Below are 26,752 nucleotides of genomic sequence, written 5' to 3'. Positions count from 1 at the left end.
CTTTGCGGGGCTGTCTGGGTAATAAAATCTGGGGCGATCTGCGCAAATCATACCTCTGCGTATTCCCACGGGTGTCCTCTTTTCGGAAATGCATGGGGTTCCCTGTTTTCCTTGGTGGCTTGGACACCCGAGGGCCATATCTGTACGTTGTGCCGGTCGGCAGAATGTCTGAGATTTCGCTCTGAAAACAGACTTGGGGTTACTTGTGTTTTAGGCTTTCCCCTTGGCGGCCAGGTAGGTTCACCCACACATGTGAGGTACCGTTTTCATCGGGACAGCTGTGGGAACGCGTGACGGTAGGCCATGTGTTGTTGGGGGCATGTTTTGATGGGTGCGTCGAGAGAAATGTGCGGAAAAGGCGTTTTTTTCCCGACATTTCAGACTTTGCGGGGCTCTCTGGGTAATAAAATCTGGGGCGATGTGCGCAAATTATACCTCTGCGGATTCCCACGGGTGTCCTCTTTTCGGAAATGCATGGGGTTCCCTGTTTTCCTTGTTGGCTTGGACACCCGAGGCCCATATCTGTATGTTGTGCGGGTCGGCAGAATGGCTGAGATTCCCCTCTGCAAACAGACTTGAGGTTTCTTGCGTTTTTGGCTTGCCCCTTGCCAGCCAGGTAGGTGCATCCACGCATGTGAGGTACAGTTTTCATCGGGACACCTGTGGGAACGCGTGACGGTAGGCCATGTATTGTTGGGGGCGTGTTTCGATGGGTGCGTCGAGCGAAATGTGCGGAAAAGGCGTTTTTTTCCCGACATTTCGGACTTTGCGGGGCTGTCTGGGTAATAAATCCTGGGGCGATCTGCGCAAATCATACCTCTGCGTATTCCCACGGGTGTCCTCTTTTCGGAAATGCATGGGGTTCCCTGTTTTCCTTGGTGGCTTGGACACCCGAGGGCCATATCTGTACGTTGTGCCGGTCGGCAGAATGTCTGAGATTTCGCTCTGAAAACAGACTTGGGGTTACTTGTGTTTTAGGCTTTCCCCTTGGCGGCCAGGTAGGTTCACCCACACATGTGAGGTACCGTTTTCATCGGGACACCTGTGGGAACGCGTGACGGTAGGCCATGTGTTGTTGGGGGCATGTTTTGATGGGTGCGTCGAGAGAAATGTGCGGAAAAGGCATTTTTTTCCCGACATTTCAGACTTTGTGGGGCTCTCTGGGTAATAAAATCTTTGGCGATGTGCGCAAATCATACCTCTGCGGATTCCCACAGGTGTCCTCTTTTCGGAAATGCATGGGGTTCCCTGTTTTCCTCGGTGGCTTGGACACCCGAGGCCCACATCTGTACGTTGTGCCGGTCGGCAGAATGTCTGAGATTTCCCTCTGAAAACAGACTTGGGGTTACTTGTGTTTTAAGCTTTCCCCTTGGCGGCCAGGTAGGTGCACCCACACATGTGAGGTACCGTTTTCATCGGGACACCTGTGGGAACGCGTGACGGTAGGCCATGTGTTGTTGGGGGCATGTTTCGATGGGTGCGTCGAGAGAAATGTGCGGAAAAGTCGTTTTTTTCCCGGCATTTCAGACTTTGCGGGGCTCTCTGGGTAATAAAATCTGGGGCGATGTGCGCAAATCATACCTCTGCGGATTCCCATGGGTGTCCTCTTTTCCAAAATGCATGGGGTTACCTGTTTTCCTTGGTGGCTTGGACACCGGAGGCCCATATCTGTACGTTGTGCCGGTCAGCAGAATGTCTGAGATTTCGCTCTGAAAACAGACTTGGGGTTACTTGTGTTTTAGGCTTTCCCCTTGGCGGCCAGGTAGGTGCACCCACACTTGTGAGGTACCATTTTCACGGGTCACCTGTCGGAACGCGTGACGGTAGGCCATGTGTTATTGGGGGTGTGTTTCGATGGGTGCGTTGAGCGAAATGTGCAGAAAAAGTTTTTTTTTTCCCGACATTTCGGACTTTGCGGGGCTCTCTGGGTAATAAAATCTGGGGCGATGTGCGCAAATCATACCTCTGCGTATTCCCACGGGTGTCCTCTTTTCGGAAATGCATGGAGTTCCCCGTTTTCCTTGGTGGCTTGGACACCCGAGGCCCATATCTGTATGTTGTGCCGGTCGGCAGAATGTCTGAGATTTCGCTCTGAAAACAGACTTGGGGTTACTTGTGTTTTAGGCTTTCCCCTTGGCGGCCAGGTAGGTGCACCCACACATGGGAGGTACTGTTTTCATCAGGACACCTGTGGGAACGCGTAACGGTAGGCCATGTGTTGTTGGGGGCATGTTTCGATGGGTGCGTCGAGCGAAATGTGCGGAAAAAGCATTTTTTTCCCCACATTTCGGACTTTGCAGGGCTGTCTGGGTAATAAATTCTGGGGCGATGTGCGCAAATCATACCTCTGCGGATTCCCATGGGTGTCCTCTTTTCGGAAATGCATGGGGTTCCCTGTTTTCCTTGGTGGCTTGGACACCGGAGGCCCATATCTGTATGTTGTGCCGGTCAGCAGAATGTCTGAGATTTCGCTCTGAAAACAGACTTGGGGTTACTTGTGTTTTAGGCTTTCCCCTTGGCGGCCAGGTAGGTGCACCCACACATGTGAGGTACCATTTTCACGGGTCACCTGTCGGAACGCGTGACGGTAGGCCATGTGTTATTGGGGGTGTGTTTCGATGGGTGCGTTGAGCGAAATGTGCAGAAAAAGTTTTTTTTTTCCCGACATTTCGGACTTTGCGGGGCTCTCTGGGTAATAAAATCTGGGGCGATGTGCGCAAATCATACCTCTGCGTATTCCCACGGGTGTCCTCTTTTCGGAAATGCATGGAGTTCCCCGTTTTCCTTGGTGGCTTGGACACCCGAGGCCCATATCTGTATGTTGTGCCGGTCGGCAGAATGTCTGAGATTTCGCTCTGAAAACAGACTTGGGGTTACTTGTGTTTTAGGCTTTCCCCTTGGCGGCCAGGTAGGTGCACCCACACATGGGAGGTACTGTTTTCATCAGGACACCTGTGGGAACGCGTAACGGTAGGCCATGTGTTGTTGGGGGCATGTTTCGATGGGTGCGTCGAGCGAAATGTGCGGAAAAAGCATTTTTTTCCCCACATTTCGGACTTTGCAGGGCTGTCTGGGTAATAAATTCTGGGGCGATGTGCGCAAATCATACCTCTGCGGATTCCCATGGGTGTCCTCTTTTCGGAAATGCATGGGGTTCCCTGTTTTCCTTGGTGGCTTGGACACCGGAGGCCCATATCTGTATGTTGTGCCGGTCAGCAGAATGTCTGAGATTTCGCTCTGAAAACAGACTTGGGGTTACTTGTGTTTTAGGCTTTCCCCTTGGCGGCCAGGTAGGTGCACCCACACATGTGAGGTACCATTTTCACGGGTCACCTGTCGGAACGCGTGACGGTAGGCCATGTGTTATTGGGGGTGTGTTTCGATGGGTGCGTTGAGCGAAATGTGCAGAAAAAGTTTTTTTTTTCCCGACATTTCGGACTTTGCGGGGCTCTCTGGGTAATAAAATCTGGGGCGATGTGCGCAAATCATACCTCTGCGTATTCCCACGGGTGTCCTCTTTTCGGAAATGCATGGAGTTCCCCGTTTTCCTTGGTGGCTTGGACACCCGAGGCCCATATCTGTATGCTGTGCCGGTCGGCAGAATGTCTGAGATTTCGCTCTGAAAACAGACTTGGGGTTACTTGTGTTTTAGGCTTTCCCCTTGGCGGCCAGGTAGGTGCACCCACACATGGGAGGTACTGTTTTCATCAGGACACCTGTGGGAACGCGTGACGGTAGGCCATGTGTTGTTGGGGGCATGTTTCGATGGGTGCGTCGAGCGAAATGTGCGGAAAAAGCATTTTTTTCCCTACATTTCGGACTTTGCAGGGCTGTCTGGGTAATAAATTCTGGGGCGATGTGCGCAAATCATAGCTCTGCGGATTCCCACGGGTGTCCTCTTTTCGGAAATGCATGGGGTTCCCTGTTTTCCTTGGTGGCTTGGACACCCGAGGCCCATATCTGTACGTTGTGCCGGTCGGCAGAATGTCTGAGATTTCCCTCTGAAAACAGACTTGGGGTTACTTGTGTTTTAGGCTTTCCCCTTGGCGGCCAGGTAGGGGAACCCACACATGTGAGGTACAGTTTTCATCGGGACACCTGTGGGAACGCGTGACGGTAGGCCATGTATTGTTGGGGGCGTGTTTCGATGGGTGCGTCGAGCAAAATGTGCGGAAAAAGCGTTTTTTTTCCGACATTTCGGACTTTGCGGGGCTGTCTGGGTAATAAAATCTGGGGCGATGTGCGCAAATCATACCTCTGCGTATTCCCACGGGTGTCCTCGTTTCGGAAATGCATGGGGTTCCCTGTTTTCCTCGGTGGCTTGGACACCCGAGGGCCATATCTGTACGTTGTGCCGGTAGGCAGAATGTCTGAGATTTCGCTCTGAAAACAGACTTGGGGTTACTTGTGTTTTAGGCTTTCCCCTTGGCGGCCAGGTAGGTGCACCCACACATGTGAGGTACCGTTTTCATCGGGACACCTGTGGGAACGCGTGACGGTAGGCCATGTGTTGTTGGGGGCATGTTTTGATGGGTGCGTCGAGAGAAATGTGCGGAAAAGGCGTTTTTTTCCCGACATTTCAGACTTTGCGGTGCTCTCTGGGTAATAAAATCTGGGGCGATGTGCGCAAATCATACCTCTGCGGATTCCCACGGGTGTCCTCTTTTCGGAAATGCATGGGGTTCCCTGTTTTCCTTGGTGGCTTGGACACCCGAGGCCCATATCTGTACATTGTGCCGGTTGGCAGAATGTCTGAGATTTCGCCATGAAAACAGACTTTGGGTTACTTGTGTTTTAGGCTTTCCCCTTGGCGGCCAGGTAGACGCACCCACACATGTGAGGTACTGTTTTCATCGGGACACCTGTGGGAACGCGTGACGGTAGGCCATGTGTTGTTGGGGGCATGTTTTGATGGGTGTGTCGAGCGAAATGTGCAGAAAAAGTGTTTTTTTCCCGACATTTCGGACTTTGCGGGGCTGTCTAGATAATAAATTCTGGGACGATGTGCGCAAATCATACCTCTGCGGATTCCCACGGGTGACCTCTTTTCGGAAATGCATGTGGTTCCCCATTTTCCTTGGTGGCTTTGACACCCGAGGCCCATATCTGTACGTTGTGCCGGTCGGCACAATGTCTAAGATTTCGCTCTGAAAACAGACTTGGGGTTACTTGTGTTTTAGGCTTTCCCCTTGGCGGGCAGGTAGGTGCACCCACACATGTGAGGTACCGTTTTCATCGGGACACATGTGGGAACGCGTGACGGTAGGCCATGTGTTGTTGGGGGCGTGTTTCGATGGGTGCGTCGAGCGAAATGTGCGGAAAAGGCGTTTTTTCCTGACATTTCAGACTTTGCGGGGCTCTCTGGGTAATAAAATCTGGGGCGATGTGCGCAAATCATACCTCTGCGGATTCCCACGGGTGTCCTCTTTTCGGAAATACATGGGGTTCCCTGTTTTCCTCGGTGGCTTGGACACCGGAGGCCCATATCTGTACGTTGTGCCGGTCGGCAGAACGTCTGAGATTTCGCTCTGAAAACAGACTTGGGGTTACTTGTGTTTTAGGCTTTCCCCTTGGCGGCCAGGTAGGTGCACCCACAAATGTGAGGTACCGTTTTCATCGGGACACCTGTGGGAACGCGAGACGGTAGGCCATGTGTTGTTGGGGACTTGTTTCGATGTGTGCGTCGAGCGAAATGTGCGGAAAAAGCGTTTTTTTCCCCACATTTCAGACTTTGCAGGGCTGTCTGGGTAATAAATGCTATGCGATGTGCGCAAATCATACCTCTGCGGATTCCCACGGGTGTCCTCTTTTCGGAAATGCATGGGGTTCCCTGTTTTCCTCGGTGGCTTGGACACCGGAGGACCATATCTGTACGTTGTGCCGGTCGGCAGAATGTCTGAGATTTCGCTCTGAAAACAATCTTGGGGTTACTTGTGTTTTAGGCTTTCCCCTTGGCGGCCAGGTAGGTGCACCCACACATGTGAGGTGCCGTTTTCATCAGGACACCTGTGGGAACGCGTGACGGTAGGCCATGTGTTGTTGGGGGCATGTTTCGATGGGTGCGTCGAGCGAAATGTGCGGAAAAGGCGTTTTTTTCCCGACATTTCGGACTTTACGGGGCTGTCTGGGTAATAAAATCTGGGGCGATCTGCGCAAATCATACCTCTGCGTATTCCCACGGGTGTCCTCTTTTCGGAAATGCATGGGGTTCCCTGTTTTCCTTGGTGGCTTGGACACCCGAGGGCCATATCTGTACGTTGTGCCGGTCGGCAGAATGTCTGAGATTTCGCTCTGAAAACAGACTTGGGGTTACTTGTGTTTTAGGCTTTCCCCTTGGCGGCCAGGTAGGTTCACCCACACATGTGAGGTACCGTTTTCATCGGGACACCTGTGGGAACGCGTGACGGTAGGCCATGTGTTGTTGGGGGCATGTTTTGATGCGTGAGTCGAGAGAAATTTGCGGAAAAGGCATTTTTTTCCCGACATTTCCGACTTTGCGGGGCTCTCTGGGTAATAAAATCTGGGGCGATGTGCGCAAATCATACCTCTGCGGATTCCCACGGGTGTCCTCTTTTCGGAAATGCATGGGGTTCCCTGTTTTCCTCGGTGGCTTGGACACCCGAGGCCCACATCTGTATGTTGTGCCGGTCGGCAGAATGTCTGAGATTTCCCTCTGAAAACAGACTTGGGGTTACTTGTGTTTTAAGCTTTCCCCTTGGCGGCCAGGTAGGTGCACCCACACATGTGAGGTACCGTTTTCATCGGGACACCTGTGGGAACGCGTGACAGTAGGCCATGTGTTGTTGGGGGCATGTTTCGATGGGTGCGTCGAGAGAAATGTGCGGAAAAGGCGTTTTTTTCCCGACATTTCAGACTTTGCGGGGCTCTGTGGGTAATAAAATCTGGGGCGATGTGCGCAAATCATACCTCTGCGGATTCCCATGGGTGTCCTCTTTTCGGAAATGCATGGGGTTCCCTGTTTTCCTTGGTGGCTTGGACACCGGTGGCCCATATCTGTACGTTGTGCCGGTCGGCAGAATGTCTGAGATTTCGCTCTGAGAACAGACTTGGGGTTACTTGTGTTTTAGGCTTTCCCCTTGGTGGCCAGGTAGGTGCACCCACACATGTGAGGTACCGTTTTCACGGGTCACCTGTCTGAATGCGTGACGGTAGGCCATGTGTTATTGGGGGTGTGTTTCGATGGGTGCGTTGAGCGAAATGTGCAGAAAAAGTTTTTTTTTCCCGACATTTCGGACTTTGCGGGGCTCTCTGGGTAATAAAATCTGGGGCGATGTGCGCAAATCATACCTCGGCGGATTCCCACGGGTGTCCTCTTTTCGGAAATGCATGGAGTTCCCCGTTTTCCTTGGTGGCTTGGACACCCGAGGCCCATATCTGTATGTTGTGCCGGTCGGCAGAATGTCTGAGATTTCGCTCTGAAAACATACTTGGGGTTACTTGTGTTTTAGGCTTTCCCCTTGGCGGCCAGGTAGGTGCACCCACACATGTGAGGTACCGTTTTCATCGGGACACCTGTGGGAACACGTAACGGTAGGCCATGTGTTGTTGGGGGCATGTTTCGATGGGTGCGTCGAGAGAAATGTGCGGAAAAGTCGTTTTTTTCCCGGCATTTCAGACTTTGCGGGGCTCTCTGGGTAATAAAATCTGGGGCGATGTGCGCAAATCATACCTCTGCGGATTCCCATGGGTGTCCTCTTTTCGGAAATGCATGGGGTTCCCTGTTTTCCTTGGTGGCTTGGACACTGGAGGCCCATATCTGTACGTTGTGCCGGTCAGCAGAATGTCTGAGATTTCGCTCTGAAAACAGACTTGGGGTTACTTGTGTTTTAGGCTTTCCCCTTGGCGGCCAGGTAGGTGCACCCACACATGTGAGGTACCGTTTTCACGGGTCACCTGTCGGAACGCGTGACGGTAGGCCATGTGTTATTGGGGGTGTGTTTCGATGGGTGCGTTGAGCGAAATGTGCAGAAAAAGTTTTTTTTTCCCGACATTTCGGACTTTGCGGGCTTCTCTGGGTAATAAAATCTGGGGCGATGTGCGCAAATCATACCTCTGCGGATTCCCACGGGTGTCCTCTTTTCGGAAATGCATGGAGTTCCCCGTTTTCCTTGGTGGCTTGGACACCCGAGGCCCATATCTGTATGTTGTGCCGGTCGGCAGAATGTCTGAGATTTCGCTCTGAAAACAGACTTGGGGTTACTTGTGTTTTAGGCTTTCCCCTTGGTGGCCAGGTAGGTGCACCCACACATGGGAGGTACTGTTTTCATCAGGACACCTGTGGGAACGCGTGACGGTAGGCCATGTGTAGTTGGGGGCATGTTTCGATGGGTGCGTCGAGCGAAATGTGCGGAAAAAGCATTTTTTTCCCCACATTTCGGACTTTGCAGGGCTGTCTGGGTAATACATTCTGGGGCGATGTGCGCAAATCATAGCTCTGCGGATTCCCACGGGTGTCCTCTTTTCGGAAATGCATGGGGTTCCCTGTTTTCCTTGGTGGCTTGGACACCCGAGGCCCATATCTGTACGTTGTGCCGGTCGGCAGAATGTCTGAGATTTCCCTCTGAAAACAGACTTGGGGTTACTTGTGTTTTAGGCTTTCCCCTTGGCGGCCAGGTAGGGGAACCCACATTTGTGAGGTACAGTTTTCATCGGGACACCTGTGGGAACGCGTAACGGTAGGCCATGTATTGTTGGGGGCGTGTTTCGATGGGTGCGTCGAGCGAAATGTGCGGAAAAAACGTTTTTTTCCCGACATTTCGGACTTTGCGGGGCTGTCTGGGTAATAAAATCTGGGGCGATGTGCGCAAATCATACCTCTGCGTATTCCCACGGGTGTCCTCTTTTCGGAAATGCATGGGGTTCCCTGTTTTCCTCGGTGGCTTGGACACCCGAGGGCCATATCTGTACGTTGTGCCGGTCGGCAGAATGTCTGAGATTTCGCTCTGAAAACAGACTTGGGGTTACTTGTGTTTTAGGCTTTCCCCTTGGCGGCCAGGTAGGTGCACCCACACATGTGAGGTACCGTTTTCATCGGGACACCTGTGGGAACGCGTGACGGTAGGCCATGTGTTGTTGGGGGCGTGTTTCGATGGATGCGCCGAGCGAAATGTGCGGAAAATGCGTTTTTTTCCCCACATTTCAGACTTTGCAGGGGTGTCTGGGTGATAAATTCTGGGGCGATGTGCGCAAATCATACCTCTGCGGATTCCCACGGGTGTCCTCTTTTCGGAAATGCATGGGGTTCCCTGTTTTCCTTGTTGGCTTGGACACCCGAGGCCCATATCTGTATGTTGTGCCGGTCGGCAGAATGGCTGAGATTCCCCTCTGCAAACAGACTTGGGGTTTCTTGCGTTTTTGGCTTGCCCCTTGCCAGCCAGGTAGGTGCATCCACGCATGTGAGGTACAGTTTTCATCGGGACACCTGTGGGAACGCGTGACGGTAGGCCATGTATTGTTGGGGGCGTGTTTCGATGGGTGCGTTGAGCGAAATGTGCGGAAAAGGCGTTTTTTTCCCGACATTTCGGACTTTGCGGGGCTGTCTGGGTAATAAAATCTGGGGCGATCTGCGCAAATCATACCTCTGCGTATTCCCACGGGTGTCCTCTTTTCGGAAATGCATGGGGTTCCCTGTTTTCCTTGGTGGCTTGGACACCCGAGGGCCATATCTGTACGTTGTGCCGGTCGGCAGAATGTCTGAGATTTCGCTCTGAAAACAGACTTGGGGTTACTTGTGTTTTAGGCTTTCCCCTTGGCGGCCAGGTAGGTTCACCCACACATGTGAGGTACCGTTTTCATCGGGACAGCTGTGGGAACGCGTGACGGTAGGCCATGTGTTGTTGGGGGCATGTTTTGATGGGTGCGTCGAGAGAAATGTGCGGAAAAGGCGTTTTTTTCCCGACATTTCAGACTTTGCGGGGCTCTCTGGGTAATAAAATCTGGGGCGATGTGCGCAAATTATACCTCTGCGGATTCCCACGGGTGTCCTCTTTTCGGAAATGCATGGGGTTCCCTGTTTTCCTTGTTGGCTTGGACACCCGAGGCCCATATCTGTATGTTGTGCGGGTCGGCAGAATGGCTGAGATTCCCCTCTGCAAACAGACTTGAGGTTTCTTGCGTTTTTGGCTTGCCCCTTGCCAGCCAGGTAGGTGCATCCACGCATGTGAGGTACAGTTTTCATCGGGACACCTGTGGGAACGCGTGACGGTAGGCCATGTATTGTTGGGGGCGTGTTTCGATGGGTGCGTCGAGCGAAATGTGCGGAAAAGGCGTTTTTTTCCCGACATTTCGGACTTTGCGGGGCTGTCTGGGTAATAAATCCTGGGGCGATCTGCGCAAATCATACCTCTGCGTATTCCCACGGGTGTCCTCTTTTCGGAAATGCATGGGGTTCCCTGTTTTCCTTGGTGGCTTGGACACCCGAGGGCCATATCTGTACGTTGTGCCGGTCGGCAGAATGTCTGAGATTTCGCTCTGAAAACAGACTTGGGGTTACTTGTGTTTTAGGCTTTCCCCTTGGCGGCCAGGTAGGTTCACCCACACATGTGAGGTACCGTTTTCATCGGGACACCTGTGGGAACGCGTGACGGTAGGCCATGTGTTGTTGGGGGCATGTTTTGATGGGTGCGTCGAGAGAAATGTGCGGAAAAGGCATTTTTTTCCCGACATTTCAGACTTTGTGGGGCTCTCTGGGTAATAAAATCTTTGGCGATGTGCGCAAATCATACCTCTGCGGATTCCCACAGGTGTCCTCTTTTCGGAAATGCATGGGGTTCCCTGTTTTCCTCGGTGGCTTGGACACCCGAGGCCCACATCTGTACGTTGTGCCGGTCGGCAGAATGTCTGAGATTTCCCTCTGAAAACAGACTTGGGGTTACTTGTGTTTTAAGCTTTCCCCTTGGCGGCCAGGTAGGTGCACCCACACATGTGAGGTACCGTTTTCATCGGGACACCTGTGGGAACGCGTGACGGTAGGCCATGTGTTGTTGGGGGCATGTTTCGATGGGTGCGTCGAGAGAAATGTGCGGAAAAGTCGTTTTTTTCCCGGCATTTCAGACTTTGCGGGGCTCTCTGGGTAATAAAATCTGGGGCGATGTGCGCAAATCATACCTCTGCGGATTCCCATGGGTGTCCTCTTTTCCAAAATGCATGGGGTTACCTGTTTTCCTTGGTGGCTTGGACACCGGAGGCCCATATCTGTACGTTGTGCCGGTCAGCAGAATGTCTGAGATTTCGCTCTGAAAACAGACTTGGGGTTACTTGTGTTTTAGGCTTTCCCCTTGGCGGCCAGGTAGGTGCACCCACACTTGTGAGGTACCATTTTCACGGGTCACCTGTCGGAACGCGTGACGGTAGGCCATGTGTTATTGGGGGTGTGTTTCGATGGGTGCGTTGAGCGAAATGTGCAGAAAAAGTTTTTTTTTTCCCGACATTTCGGACTTTGCGGGGCTCTCTGGGTAATAAAATCTGGGGCGATGTGCGCAAATCATACCTCTGCGTATTCCCACGGGTGTCCTCTTTTCGGAAATGCATGGGGTTCCCTGTTTTCCTTGGTGGCTTGGACACCCGAGGGCCATATCTGTACGTTGTGCCGGTCGGCAGAATGTCTGAGATTTCGCTCTGAAAACAGACTTGGGGTTACTTGTGTTTTAGGCTTTCCCCTTGGCGGCCAGGTAGGTTCACCCACACATGTGAGGTACCGTTTTCATCGGGACACCTGTGGGAACGCGTGACGGTAGGCCATGTGTTGTTGGGGGCATGTTTTGATGGGTGCGTCGAGAGAAATGTGCGGAAAAGGCATTTTTTTCCCGACATTTCAGACTTTGTGGGGCTCTCTGGGTAATAAAATCTTTGGCGATGTGCGCAAATCATACCTCTGCGGATTCCCACAGGTGTCCTCTTTTCGGAAATGCATGGGGTTCCCTGTTTTCCTCGGTGGCTTGGACACCCGAGGCCCACATCTGTACGTTGTGCCGGTCGGCAGAATGTCTGAGATTTCCCACTGAAAACAGACTTGGGGTTACTTGTGTTTTAAGCTTTCCCCTTGGCGGCCAGGTAGGTGCACCCACACATGTGAGGTACCGTTTTCATCGGGACACCTGTGGGAACGCGTGACGGTAGGCCATGTGTTGTTGGGGGCATGTTTCGATGGGTGCGTCGAGAGAAATGTGCGGAAAAGTCGTTTTTTTCCCGGCATTTCAGACTTTGCGGGGCTCTCTGGGTAATAAAATCTGGGGCGATGTGCGCAAATCATACCTCTGCGGATTCCCATGGGTGTCCTCTTTTCCAAAATGCATGGGGTTACCTGTTTTCCTTGGTGGCTTGGACACCGGAGGCCCATATCTGTACGTTGTGCCGGTCAGCAGAATGTCTGAGATTTCGCTCTGAAAACAGACTTGGGGTTACTTGTGTTTTAGGCTTTCCCCTTGGCGGCCAGGTAGGTGCACCCACACTTGTGAGGTACCATTTTCACGGGTCACCTGTCGGAACGCGTGACGGTAGGCCATGTGTTATTGGGGGTGTGTTTCGATGGGTGCGTTGAGCGAAATGTGCAGAAAAAGTTTTTTTTTTCCCGACATTTCGGACTTTGCGGGGCTCTCTGGGTAATAAAATCTGGGGCGATGTGCGCAAATCATACCTCTGCGTATTCCCACGGGTGTCCTCTTTTCGGAAATGCATGGAGTTCCCCGTTTTCCTTGGTGGCTTGGACACCCGAGGCCCATATCTGTATGTTGTGCCGGTCGGCAGAATGTCTGAGATTTCGCTCTGAAAACAGACTTGGGGTTACTTGTGTTTTAGGCTTTCCCCTTGGCGGCCAGGTAGGTGCACCCACACATGGGAGGTACTGTTTTCATCAGGACACCTGTGGGAACGCGTAACGGTAGGCCATGTGTTGTTGGGGGCATGTTTCGATGGGTGCGTCGAGCGAAATGTGCGGAAAAAGCATTTTTTTCCCCACATTTCGGACTTTGCAGGGCTGTCTGGGTAATAAATTCTGGGGCGATGTGCGCAAATCATACCTCTGCGGATTCCCATGGGTGTCCTCTTTTCGGAAATGCATGGGGTTCCCTGTTTTCCTTGGTGGCTTGGACACCGGAGGCCCATATCTGTATGTTGTGCCGGTCAGCAGAATGTCTGAGATTTCGCTCTGAAAACAGACTTGGGGTTACTTGTGTTTTAGGCTTTCCCCTTGGCGGCCAGGTAGGTGCACCCACACATGTGAGGTACCATTTTCACGGGTCACCTGTCGGAACGCGTGACGGTAGGCCATGTGTTATTGGGGGTGTGTTTCGATGGGTGCGTTGAGCGAAATGTGCAGAAAAAGTTTTTTTTTTCCCGACATTTCGGACTTTGCGGGGCTCTCTGGGTAATAAAATCTGGGGCGATGTGCGCAAATCATACCTCTGCGTATTCCCACGGGTGTCCTCTTTTCGGAAATGCATGGAGTTCCCCGTTTTCCTTGGTGGCTTGGACACCCGAGGCCCATATCTGTATGTTGTGCCGGTCGGCAGAATGTCTGAGATTTCGCTCTGAAAACAGACTTGGGGTTACTTGTGTTTTAGGCTTTCCCCTTGGCGGCCAGGTAGGTGCACCCACACATGGGAGGTACTGTTTTCATCAGGACACCTGTGGGAACGCGTAACGGTAGGCCATGTGTTGTTGGGGGCATGTTTCGATGGGTGCGTCGAGCGAAATGTGCGGAAAAAGCATTTTTTTCCCCACATTTCGGACTTTGCAGGGCTGTCTGGGTAATAAATTCTGGGGCGATGTGCGCAAATCATACCTCTGCGGATTCCCATGGGTGTCCTCTTTTCGGAAATGCATGGGGTTCCCTGTTTTCCTTGGTGGCTTGGACACCGGAGGCCCATATCTGTATGTTGTGCCGGTCAGCAGAATGTCTGAGATTTCGCTCTGAAAACAGACTTGGGGTTACTTGTGTTTTAGGCTTTCCCCTTGGCGGCCAGGTAGGTGCACCCACACATGTGAGGTACCATTTTCACGGGTCACCTGTCGGAACGCGTGACGGTAGGCCATGTGTTATTGGGGGTGTGTTTCGATGGGTGCGTTGAGCGAAATGTGCAGAAAAAGTTTTTTTTTTCCCGACATTTCGGACTTTGCGGGGCTCTCTGGGTAATAAAATCTGGGGCGATGTGCGCAAATCATACCTCTGCGTATTCCCACGGGTGTCCTCTTTTCGGAAATGCATGGAGTTCCCCGTTTTCCTTGGTGGCTTGGACACCCGAGGCCCATATCTGTATGCTGTGCCGGTCGGCAGAATGTCTGAGATTTCGCTCTGAAAACAGACTTGGGGTTACTTGTGTTTTAGGCTTTCCCCTTGGCGGCCAGGTAGGTGCACCCACACATGGGAGGTACTGTTTTCATCAGGACACCTGTGGGAACGCGTGACGGTAGGCCATGTGTTGTTGGGGGCATGTTTCGATGGGTGCGTCGAGCGAAATGTGCGGAAAAAGCATTTTTTTCCCTACATTTCGGACTTTGCAGGGCTGTCTGGGTAATAAATTCTGGGGCGATGTGCGCAAATCATAGCTCTGCGGATTCCCACGGGTGTCCTCTTTTCGGAAATGCATGGGGTTCCCTGTTTTCCTTGGTGGCTTGGACACCCGAGGCCCATATCTGTACGTTGTGCCGGTCGGCAGAATGTCTGAGATTTCCCTCTGAAAACAGACTTGGGGTTACTTGTGTTTTAGGCTTTCCCCTTGGCGGCCAGGTAGGGGAACCCACACATGTGAGGTACAGTTTTCATCGGGACACCTGTGGGAACGCGTGACGGTAGGCCATGTATTGTTGGGGGCGTGTTTCGATGGGTGCGTCGAGCAAAATGTGCGGAAAAAGCGTTTTTTTTCCGACATTTCGGACTTTGCGGGGCTGTCTGGGTAATAAAATCTGGGGCGATGTGCGCAAATCATACCTCTGCGTATTCCCACGGGTGTCCTCGTTTCGGAAATGCATGGGGTTCCCTGTTTTCCTCGGTGGCTTGGACACCCGAGGGCCATATCTGTACGTTGTGCCGGTAGGCAGAATGTCTGAGATTTCGCTCTGAAAACAGACTTGGGGTTACTTGTGTTTTAGGCTTTCCCCTTGGCGGCCAGGTAGGTGCACCCACACATGTGAGGTACCGTTTTCATCGGGACACCTGTGGGAACGCGTGACGGTAGGCCATGTGTTATTGGGGGTGTGTTTCGATGGGTGTGTTGAGCGAAATTTGCAGAAAAAGTTTTTTTTCCCGACATTTCGGACTTTGCAGGGCTGTCTGGGTAATAAAATCTGGGGCGATGTGCGCAAATCATACCTCTGCGTATTCCCACGGGTGTCCTCTTTTCGGAAATGCATGGGGTTCCCTGTTTTCCTCGGTGGCTTGGACACCCGAGGGCCATATCTGTACGTTGTGCCGGTCGGCAGAATGTCTGAGATTTCGCTCTGAAAACAGACTTGGGGTTACTTGTGTTTTAGGCTTTCCCCTTGGCGGCCAGGTAGGTGCACCCACACATGTGAGGTACCGTTTTCATCGGGACACCTGTGGGAACGCGTGACGGTAGGCCATGTGTTATTGGGGGTGTGTTTCGATGAGTGCGTTGAGCGAAATGTGCAGAAAAAGTTTTTTTTCCCGACATTTCGGACTTTGCAGGGCTGTCTGGGTAAAAAATTCTGGGGCGATGTACGCAAATCATACCTCTGCGGATTCCCACGGGTGTCCTCTTTTCGGAAATGCATGGGGTTCCCTGGTTTCCTCGGTGGCTTGGAAACCCGAGGCCCATATCTGTACGTTGTGCCGGTCGGCAGAATGTCTGAGATTTCGCTCTGAAAACAGACTTGGGGTTACTTGTGTTTTAGGCTTTCCCCTTGGTGGCCAGGTAGGTGCACCCACACATGTGAGGTACCGTTTTTATCGGGACACCTGTGGGAACATGTGACGGTAGGTCATGTGTTGTTGGGGGCGTGTTTCAATGGGTGCGTCGAGCGAAATCTGCGGAAAAAGTGTTTTATTCCCCACATTTCGGAAATTGCGGGACTGTCTGGGTAAAAGATTCTGGGGCGATGTGCGCAAATCATACCTCTGCGGATTCCCACGGGTGTCCTCTTTTCAGAAACGCATGGGGTTCCCTGTTTTCCTTGGTGGCTTGGACACCCGAGGACCATATCTGTACGTTGTGCCGGTTTGCAGAATGTCTGAGATTTCGCCATGAGAACAGACTTGGGGTTACTTGTGTTTTAGGCTTTCCCCTTGGCGGCCAGGTAGGTGCACCAACACATGTGAGGTACCGTTTTCATCGGGACACCTGTGGGAACTCGTGATGGTAGGCCATCGTTTGTTGGGGCGTGTTTTTGTGGGTGCGTCGAGCGAAATGTGCGGAAAAAGTGTTTTTTTTCAAAACATTTCAGACTTTGCGGGGCTGTCTGGGTAAAAAATTCTGGGGCGATGTGCGCAAATCATACCTCTGTGGATTCCCACGGGTGTCCTCTTTTCGTAAATGCATGGGGTTCCCTGTTTTCCTCCGTGGCTTGGACACCCGAGGCCCATATCTGTACGTTGTGCCGGTCGGCAGAATGTCTGAGATTTCGCCATGAAAACAGACTTGGGGTTACTTGTGTTTTAGGCTTTCCCCTTGGCGGCCAGGTAGGTGTACCCACACATGTGAGGTACTGTTGTCATCGGGACACCTGTGGGAACGCGATGCCATGTGTTGTTGGGGGCATGTTTTGATTGGTGTGTCGAGCGAAATGTGCAGATAAAGTGTTTTTTTCCCGACATTTGGGACTTTGCGGGGCTGTCTGGGTAAAAAATTCTGGGGCGATGTGCGCAAATCATACCTCTGTGGATTCCAACGGGTGTCCTCTTTTCGGAAATGCATGGGGTTCCCTGGATTCCTCTGTGGCTTGGACACCCGAGGGCCATATCTGTATGTTGTGCCGGTCGGCAGAATGTCTGAGATTTCGCTCTGAAAACAGACTTGGGGTTACTTGTGTTTTAGGCTTTCCCCTTGGCGGCCAGGTAGGTTCTCCCACACATATGAGGTACTGTTTTCATCGGGACACCTGTGAGAACGCGTGACAGTAGGCCATGTGTTGTGGGGGGCGTGTTTCGATGGGTTCGTCGAGCGAAATGTGCGGAAAAAGCGTTTTTTTCCCCACATTTTGGACTTTGCAGGACTGTCTGGGTAAAAAATTCTGGGGCGATGTGCGCAAATCATACCTCTGCGGATTCCCACGGGAGTCCTCTTTTCGGAAATGCATGGGGTTCCCCATTTTCCTTGGTGGCTTGGACACCCGAGGCCCATATCTGTACGTTGTGCTGGTCGGCAGAATGTCTGAGATTTCGCTCTGAAAACATACTTGGGGTTACTTGTGTTTTAGGCTTTCCCCTTGCCCGCCAGGTAGGTGCACCCACACATGTGAGGTACCGTTTTCATTGGGACTTGTGTGGGAACGCGTGACGGTAGGCCATGTGTTGTTGGGGGCTTGTTTCGATGGGTGCGTCGAGCGAAATGTGCGGAAAAAGCGTTTTTTCCCCACATTTTGGACTTTGCAGGACTGTCTGGGTAAAAAATTCTGGGGCGATGTGCGCAAATCATACCTCTGCGGATTCCCACGGGTGTCCTCTTTTCGGAAATGCATGGGGTTCCCCATTTTCCTTGGTGGCTTGGACACCCGAGGCCCATATCTGTACGTTGTGCCGGTCGGCAGAATGTCTGAGATTTCGCTCTGAAAACATACTTGGGGTTACTTGTGTTTTAGGCTTTCCCCTTGGCGGCCAGGTAGGTGCACCCACACATGTGAGGTACCGTTTTCATTGGGACTTGTGTGGGAACGCGTGACGGTAGGCCATGTGTTGTTGGGGGCATGTTTTGATTGGTGTGTCGAGCGAAATGTGCAGAAAAAGTGTTTTTTCCTCACATTTCGGACTTTGCAGGGCTGTCTGGGTAAAAAATTCTGGGGCGATGTGCGCAAATCATACCTCTGTGGATTCCAACGGGTGTCCTCTTTTCGGAAATGCATGGGGTTCCCTGGATTCCTCGGTGGCTTGGACACCCGAGGGCCATATCTGTATGTTGTGCCGGTCGGCAGAATGTCTGAGATTTCGCTCTGAAAACAGACTGGGGGTTACTTGTGTTTTAGGCTTTCCCCTTGGCGGCCAGGTAGGTGCTCCCACACATATGAGGTACTGTTTTCATCGGGACACCTGTGAGAACGCGTGACGGTAGGCCATGTGTTGTTGGGGGCGTGTTTCGATGGATTCGTCGAGCGAAATGTGCGGAAAAAGCGTTTTTTTCCCCACATTTTGGACTTTGCAGGACTGTCTGGGTAAAAAATTCTGGGGCGATGTGCGCAAATCATACCTCTGCGGATTCCCACGGGTGTCCTCTTTTCGGAAATGCATGGGGTTCCCCATTTTCCTTGGTGGCTTGGACACCCAAGGCCCATATCTGTACGTTGTGCCGGTCGGCAGAATGTCTGAGATTTCGCTCTGAAAACATACTTGGGGTTACTTGTGTTGTAGGCTTTCCCCTTGGCGGCCAGGTAGGTGCACCCACACATGTGAGGTACCGTTTTCAGTGGGACTTGTGTGGGAACGCGTGACGGTAGGCCATGTGTTGTTGGGGGCTTGTTTCGATGGGTGCGTCGAGCGAAATGTGCGGAAAAAGCGTTTTTTTCCCCACATTTCGGACTTTGCAGGGCTGTCTGGGTAAAAAATTCTGGGGCGATGTGCGCAAATCATACCTCTGTGGATTCCAACGGGTGTCCTCTTTTCGGAAATGCATGGGGTTCCCTGGATTCCTCGGTGGCTTTGACACCCGAGGGCCATATCTGTATGTTGTGCCGGTTGGCAGAATGTCTGAGATTTCGCTCTGAAAACAGACTGGGGGTTACTTGTGTTTTAGGCTTTCCCCTTGGCGGCCAGGTAGGTGCACCCACACATATGAGGTACTGTTTTCATCGGGACACCTGTGAGAACGCGTGACGGTAGGCCATGTGTTGTTGGGGGCGTGTTTCGATGGGTTCGTCGAGCGAAATGTGCGGAAAAAGCGTTTTTTCCCCACATTTTGGACTTTGCAGGACTGTCTGGGTAAAAAATTCTGGGGCGATGTGCGCAAATCATACCTCTGCGGATTCCCACGGGTGTCCTCTTTTCGGAAATGCATGGGGTTCCCCATTTTCCTTGGTGGCTTGGACACCCGAGGCCCATATCTGTACGTTGTGCCGGTCGGCAGAATGTCTGAGATTTCGCTCTGAAAACATACTTGGGGTTACTTGTGTTTTAGGCTTTCCCCTTGGCGGCCAGGTAGGTGCACCCACACATGTGAGGTACCGTTTTCATTGGGACTTGTGTGGGAACGCGTGACGGTAGGCCATGTGTTGTTGGGGGCTTGTTTCGATGGGTGCGTCGAGCGAAATGTGCGGAAAAAGCGTTTTTTCCCCACATTTCGGACTTTGCAGGGCTGTCTGGGTAATACATTCTGGGGGGATGTGCGCAAATCATACCTCTGCGGATTCCCACGGGTGTCCTCTTTTCGGAAATGCATGGGGTTCCCCATTTTCCTTGGTGGCTTGGACACCCGAGGCCCATATCTGTACGTTGTGCCGGTCGGCAGAATGTCTGAGATTTCGCTCTGAAAACAGACTTGGGGTTACTTGTGTTTTAGGCTTTCCCCTTGGAGGCCAGGTAGGTGCACCAACACATGTGGGGTACCGTTTTCATTGGGACACCTGTGGGAATGCGGGACGGTAGGCCATGTGTTGTTGGGGGCGTGTTTCAATGGGTGCGTCGAGCAAAATGTGCGGAAAAAGCGTTTTTTTTCCCCACATTTCGGACATTGCAGGGCTGTCTGGGTAAAAAATTCTGGGGCGATGTACGCAAATCATACCTCTGCGGATTCCCACGGGAGTCCTCTTTTCGGAAATGCATGGGGTTCCCTGTTTTCCTCAGTGGCTTGGAAACCCGAGGCCCATATCTGTACGTTGTGCCGGTCGGCAGAATGTCTGAGATTTCGCTCTGAAAACAGACTTGGGGTTACTTGTGTTTTAGGCTTTCCCCTTGGTGGCCAGGTAGGTGCACCCACACATGTGAGGTACCGTTTTTATCGGGACACCTGTGGGAACGTGTGATGGTAGGTCATGTGTTGTTGGGGGCGTGTTTCGATGGGTGCGTCGAGCGAAATCTGCGGAAAAAGTGTTTTATTCCCCACATTTCGGAAATTGCGGGACTGTCTGGGTAAAAAATTCTGGGTCGATGTGCGCAAATCATACCTCTGCGGATTCCCACGGGTGTCCTCTTTTCAGAAACGCATGGGGTTCCCTGTTTTCCTTGGTGGCTTGGACACCCGAGGACCATATCTGTACATTGTGCCGGTTGGCAGAATGTCTGAGATTTCGCCATGAGAACAGACTTGGGGTTACTTGTGTTTTAGGCTTTCCCCTTGGCGGCCAGGTAGGTGCACCAACACATGTGAGGTACCGTTTTCATCGGGACACCTGTGGGAACTCGTGATGGTAGGCCATGGTTTGTTGGGGGCGTGTTTTTGTGGGTGCGTCGAGCGAAATGTGCGGAAAAAGTGTTTTTTTTCCCAACATTTCAGACTTTGCGGGGCTGTCTGGGTAAAAAATTCTGGGGCGATGTGCGCAAATCATACCTCTGTGGATTCCCACGGGTGTCCTCTTTTCGTAAATGCATGGGGTTCCCTGTTTTCCTCCGTGGCTTGGACACCCGAGGCCCATATCTGTACGTTGTGCTGGTCGGCAGAATGTCTGAGATTTCGCTCTGAAAACAGACTTGGGGTTACTTGTGTTTTAGGCTTTCCCGTTGGCGGCCAGGTAGGTGCACCCACACATGTGAGGTACCGTTTTCATCGGGACACCTGTGGGAACGTGTGACAGTAGGCCATGTGTTGTTGGGGGCGTGTTTCGATGGGTGCGTCGAGCGAAATGTGCGGAAAAATCATTTTTTCCCCACATTTCGGACTTTGCAGGGCTGTCTGGGTAATAAATTCTGGGGCGATGTGCGCAAATCATACCTCCGCGGATTCCCACGGGTTTCCTCTTTTTGGAAATGCATGGGGTTCCCTGTTTTCCTTGGTGGCTTGGACACCCGAGGCCCATATCTGTACGTTGTGAAGGTCAGCAGAATGTCTGAGATTTCGCCATGAAAACAGACTTGGGGTTACTTGTGTTTTAGGCTTTCCCCTTGGCGGCCAGGTAGGTGCACCCACACATGTGAGGTACTGTTGTCATCGGGACACCTGTGGGAACACGTGACGGTAGGCCATGTGTTGTTGGGGGCATGTTTTGATTGGTGTGTCGAGCGAAATGTGCAGAAAAAGTGTTTTTTTCCCGACATTTGGGACTTTGCAGGGCTGTCTGGGTAAAAAATTCTGGGGCGATGTGCGCAAATCATACCTCTGTGGATTCCAACGGGTGTCCTCTTTTTGGAAATGCATGGGGTTCCCTGGATTCCTCGGTGGCTTGGACACCCGAGGGCCATATCTGTATGTTGTGCCGGTCGGCAGAATGTCTGAGATTTCGTTCTGAAAACAGACTTGGGGTTACTTGTGTTTTAGGCTTTCCCCTTGGCGGCCAGGTAGGTGCTCCCACACATATGAGGTACTGTTTTCATCAGGACACCTGTGAGAACGCGTGACGGTAGGCCATGTGTTGTTGGGGGCGTGTTTCGATGGGTTCATCGAGCGAAATGTGCGGAAAAAGCGTTTTTTTCCCCACATTTTGGACTTTGCAGGACTGTCTGGGTAAAAAATTCTGGGGCGATGTGCGCAAATCATACCTCTGCGGATTCCCACGGGTGTCCTCTTTTCGGAAATGCATGGGGTTCCCCATTTTCCTTGGTGGCTTGGACACCCGAGGCCCATATCTGTACGTTGTGCCGGTCGGCAGAATGTCTGAGATTTCGCTCTGAAAACATACTTGGGGTTACTTGTGTTGTAGGCTTTCCCCTTGGCGGCCAGGTAGGTGCACCCACACATGTGAGGTACCGTTTTCATTGGGACTTGTGTGGGAACGCGTGACGGTAGGCCAGGTGTTGTTGGGGGCTTGTTTCGATGGGTGCGTCGAGCGAAATGTGCGGAAAAAGCGTTTTTTTCCCCACATTTCGGACTTTGGAGGGCTGTCTGGGTAAAAAATTCTGGGGCGATGTGCGCAAATCATACCTCTGTGGATTCCAACGGGTGTCCTCTTTTCGGAAATGCATGGGGTTCCCTGGATTCCTCGGTGGCTTGGACACCCGAGGGCCATATCTGTATGTTGTGCCGGTCGGCAGAATGTCTGAGATTTCGCTCTGAAAACAGACTGGGGGTTACTTGTGTTTTAGGCTTTCCCCTTGGCGGCCAGGTAGGTGCACCCACACATATGAGGTACTGTTTTCATCGGGACACCTGTGAGAACGCGTGACGGTAGGCCATGTGTTGTTGGGGGCGTGTTTCGATGGGTTCGTCGAGCGAAATGTGCGGAAAAAGCGTTTTTTCCCCACATTTTGGACTTTGCAGGACTGTCCGGGTAAAAAATTCTTGGGCGATGTGCGCAAATCATACCTCTGCGGATTCCCACGGGTGTCCTCTTTTCGGAAATGCATGGGGTTCCCCATTTTCCTTGGTGGCTTGGACACCCGAGGCCCATATCTGTACGTTGTGCCGGTCGGCAGAATGTCTGAGATTTCGCTCTGAAAACATACTTGGGGTTACTTGTGTTTTAGGCTTTCCCCTTGGCGGCCAGGTAGGTGCAACCACACATGTGAGGTACCGTTTTCATTGGGACTTGTGTGGGAACACGTGACGGTAGGCCATGTGTTGTTGGGGGCTTGTTTCGATGGGTGCGTTGAGCGAAATGTGCGGAAAAAGCGTTTTTTCCCCACATTTTGGACTTTGCAGGACTGTCTGGGTAAAAAATTCTGGGGCGATGTGCGCAAATCATACCTCTGCGGATTCCCACGGGTGTCCTCTTTTCGAAAATGCATGGGGTTCCCCATTTTCCTTGGTGGCTTGGACACCCGAGGCCCATATCTGTATGTTGTGCCGGTCGGCAGAATGTCTGAGATTTCGCTCTGAAAACAGACTTGGGGTTACTTGTGTTTTAGGCTTTCCCCTTGGCGGCCAGGTAGGTGCACCCACACATGTGAGGTACCATTTTCACGGGTCACCTGTCGGAACGCGTGACGGTAGGCCATGTGTTATTGGGGGTGTGTTTCGATGGGTGCGTTGAGCGAAATGTGCAGAAAAAGTTTTTTTTTTCCCGACATTTCGGACTTTGCGGGGCTCTCTGGGTAATAAAATCTGGGGCGATGTGCGCAAATCATACCTCTGCGTATTCCCACGGGTGTCCGCTTTTCGGAAATGCATGGAGTTCCCCGTTTTCCTTGGTGGCTTGGACACCCGAGGCCCATATCTGTATGCTGTGCCGGTCGGCAGAATGTCTGAGATTTCGCTCTGAAAACAGACTTGGGGTTACTTGTGTTTTAGGCTTTCCCCTTGGCGGCCAGGTAGGTGCACCCACACATGGGAGGTACTGTTTTCATCAGGACACCTGTGGGAACGCGTGACGGTAGGCCATGTGTTGTTGGGGGCATGTTTCGATGGGTGCGTCGAGCGAAATGTGCGGAAAAAGCATTTTTTTCCCTACATTTCGGACTTTGCAGGGCTGTCTGGGTAATAAATTCTGGGGCGATGTGCGCAAATCATAGCTCTGCGGATTCCCACGGGTGTCCTCTTTTCGGAAATGCATGGGGTTCCCTGTTTTCCTTGGTGGCTTGGACACCCGAGGCCCATATCTGTACGTTGTGCCGGTCGGCAGAATGTCTGAGATTTCCCTCTGAAAACAGACTTGGGGTTACTTGTGTTTTAGGCTTTCCCCTTGGCGGCCAGGTAGGGGAACCCACATTTGTGAGGTACAGTTTTCATCGGGACACCTGTGGGAACGCGTGACGGTAGGCCATGTATTGTTGGGGGCGTGTTTCGATGGGTGCGTCGAGCGAAATGTGCGGAAAAAACGTTTTTTTCCCGACATTTCGGACTTTGCGGGGCTGTCTGGGTAATAAAATCTGGGGCGATGTGCGCAAATCATACCTCTGCGTATTCCCACGGGTGTCCTCTTTTCGGAAATGCATGGGGTTCCCTGTTTTCCTCGGTGGCTTGGACACCCGAGGGCCATATCTGTACGTTGTGCCGGTCGGCAGAATGTCTGAGATTTCGCTCTGAAAACAGACTTGGGGTTACTTGTGTTTTAGGCTTTCCCCTTGGCGGCCAGGTAGGTGCACCCACACATGTGAGGTACCGTTTTCATCGGGACACCTGTGGGAACGCGTGACGGTAGGCCATGTGTTGTTGGGGGCGTGTTTCGATGGATGCGCCGAGCGAAATGTGCGGAAAATGCGTTTTTTTCCCCACATTTCAGACTTTGCAGGGGTGTCTGGGTGATAAATTCTGGGGCGATGTGCGCAAATCATACCTCTGCGGATTCCCACGGGTGTCCTCTTTTCGGAAATGCATGGGGTTCCCTGTTTTCCTTGTTGGCTTGGACACCCGAGGCCCATATCTGTATGTTGTGCCGGTCGGCAGAATGGCTGAGATTCCCCTCTGCAAACAGACTTGGGGTTTCTTGCGTTTTTGGCTTGCCCCTTGCCAGCCAGGTAGGTGCATCCACGCATGTGAGGTACAGTTTTCATCGGGACACCTGTGGGAACGCGTGACGGTAGGCCATGTATTGTTGGGGGCGTGTTTCGATGGGTGCGTTGAGCGAAATGTGCGGAAAAGGCGTTTTTTTCCCGACATTTCGGACTTTGCGGGGCTGTCTGGGTAATAAAATCTGGGGCGATCTGCGCAAATCATACCTCTGCGTATTCCCACGGGTGTCCTCTTTTCGGAAATGCATGGGGTTCCCTGTTTTCCTTGGTGGCTTGGACACCCGAGGGCCATATCTGTACGTTGTGCCGGTCGGCAGAATGTCTGAGATTTCGCTCTGAAAACAGACTTGGGGTTACTTGTGTTTTAGGCTTTCCCCTTGGCGGCCAGGTAGGTTCACCCACACATGTGAGGTACCGTTTTCATCGGGACAGCTGTGGGAACGCGTGACGGTAGGCCATGTGTTGTTGGGGGCATGTTTTGATGGGTGCGTCGAGAGAAATGTGCGGAAAAGGCGTTTTTTTCCCGACATTTCAGACTTTGCGGGGCTCTCTGGGTAATAAAATCTGGGGCGATGTGCGCAAATTATACCTCTGCGGATTCCCACGGGTGTCCTCTTTTCGGAAATGCATGGGGTTCCCTGTTTTCCTTGTTGGCTTGGACACCCGAGGCCCATATCTGTATGTTGTGCGGGTCGGCAGAATGGCTGAGATTCCCCTCTGCAAACAGACTTGAGGTTTCTTGCGTTTTTGGCTTGCCCCTTGCCAGCCAGGTAGGTGCATCCACGCATGTGAGGTACAGTTTTCATCGGGACACCTGTGGGAACGCGTGACGGTAGGCCATGTATTGTTGGGGGCGTGTTTCGATGGGTGCGTCGAGCGAAATGTGCGGAAAAGGCGTTTTTTTCCCGACATTTCGGACTTTGCGGGGCTGTCTGGGTAATAAATCCTGGGGCGATCTGCGCAAATCATACCTCTGCGTATTCCCACGGGTGTCCTCTTTTCGGAAATGCATGGGGTTCCCTGTTTTCCTTGGTGGCTTGGACACCCGAGGGCCATATCTGTACGTTGTGCCGGTCGGCAGAATGTCTGAGATTTCGCTCTGAAAACAGACTTGGGGTTACTTGTGTTTTAGGCTTTCCCCTTGGCGGCCAGGTAGGTTCACCCACACATGTGAGGTACCGTTTTCATCGGGACACCTGTGGGAACGCGTGACGGTAGGCCATGTGTTGTTGGGGGCATGTTTTGATGGGTGCGTCGAGAGAAATGTGCGGAAAAGGCATTTTTTTCCCGACATTTCAGACTTTGTGGGGCTCTCTGGGTAATAAAATCTTTGGCGATGTGCGCAAATCATACCTCTGCGGATTCCCACAGGTGTCCTCTTTTCGGAAATGCATGGGGTTCCCTGTTTTCCTCGGTGGCTTGGACACCCGAGGCCCACATCTGTACGTTGTGCCGGTCGGCAGAATGTCTGAGATTTCCCTCTGAAAACAGACTTGGGGTTACTTGTGTTTTAAGCTTTCCCCTTGGCGGCCAGGTAGGTGCACCCACACATGTGAGGTACCGTTTTCATCGGGACACCTGTGGGAACGCGTGACGGTAGGCCATGTGTTGTTGGGGGCATGTTTCGATGGGTGCGTCGAGAGAAATGTGCGGAAAAGTCGTTTTTTTCCCGGCATTTCAGACTTTGCGGGGCTCTCTGGGTAATAAAATCTGGGGCGATGTGCGCAAATCATACCTCTGCGGATTCCCATGGGTGTCCTCTTTTCCAAAATGCATGGGGTTACCTGTTTTCCTTGGTGGCTTGGACACCGGAGGCCCATATCTGTACGTTGTGCCGGTCAGCAGAATGTCTGAGATTTCGCTCTGAAAACAGACTTGGGGTTACTTGTGTTTTAGGCTTTCCCCTTGGCGGCCAGGTAGGTGCACCCACACTTGTGAGGTACCATTTTCACGGGTCACCTGTCGGAACGCGTGACGGTAGGCCATGTGTTATTGGGGGTGTGTTTCGATGGGTGCGTTGAGCGAAATGTGCAGAAAAAGTTTTTTTTTTCCCGACATTTCGGACTTTGCGGGGCTCTCTGGGTAATAAAATCT

The sequence above is a fragment of the Ambystoma mexicanum genome, chromosome 10 (genome assembly GCF_040938575.1).
Source record: "Ambystoma mexicanum isolate Mex_15411 chromosome 10, UKY_AmexF1_1, whole genome shotgun sequence".
Lineage (NCBI taxonomy): Eukaryota > Metazoa > Chordata > Amphibia > Caudata > Ambystomatidae > Ambystoma > Ambystoma mexicanum.
This window is presented reverse-complemented; position numbering follows the sequence as displayed.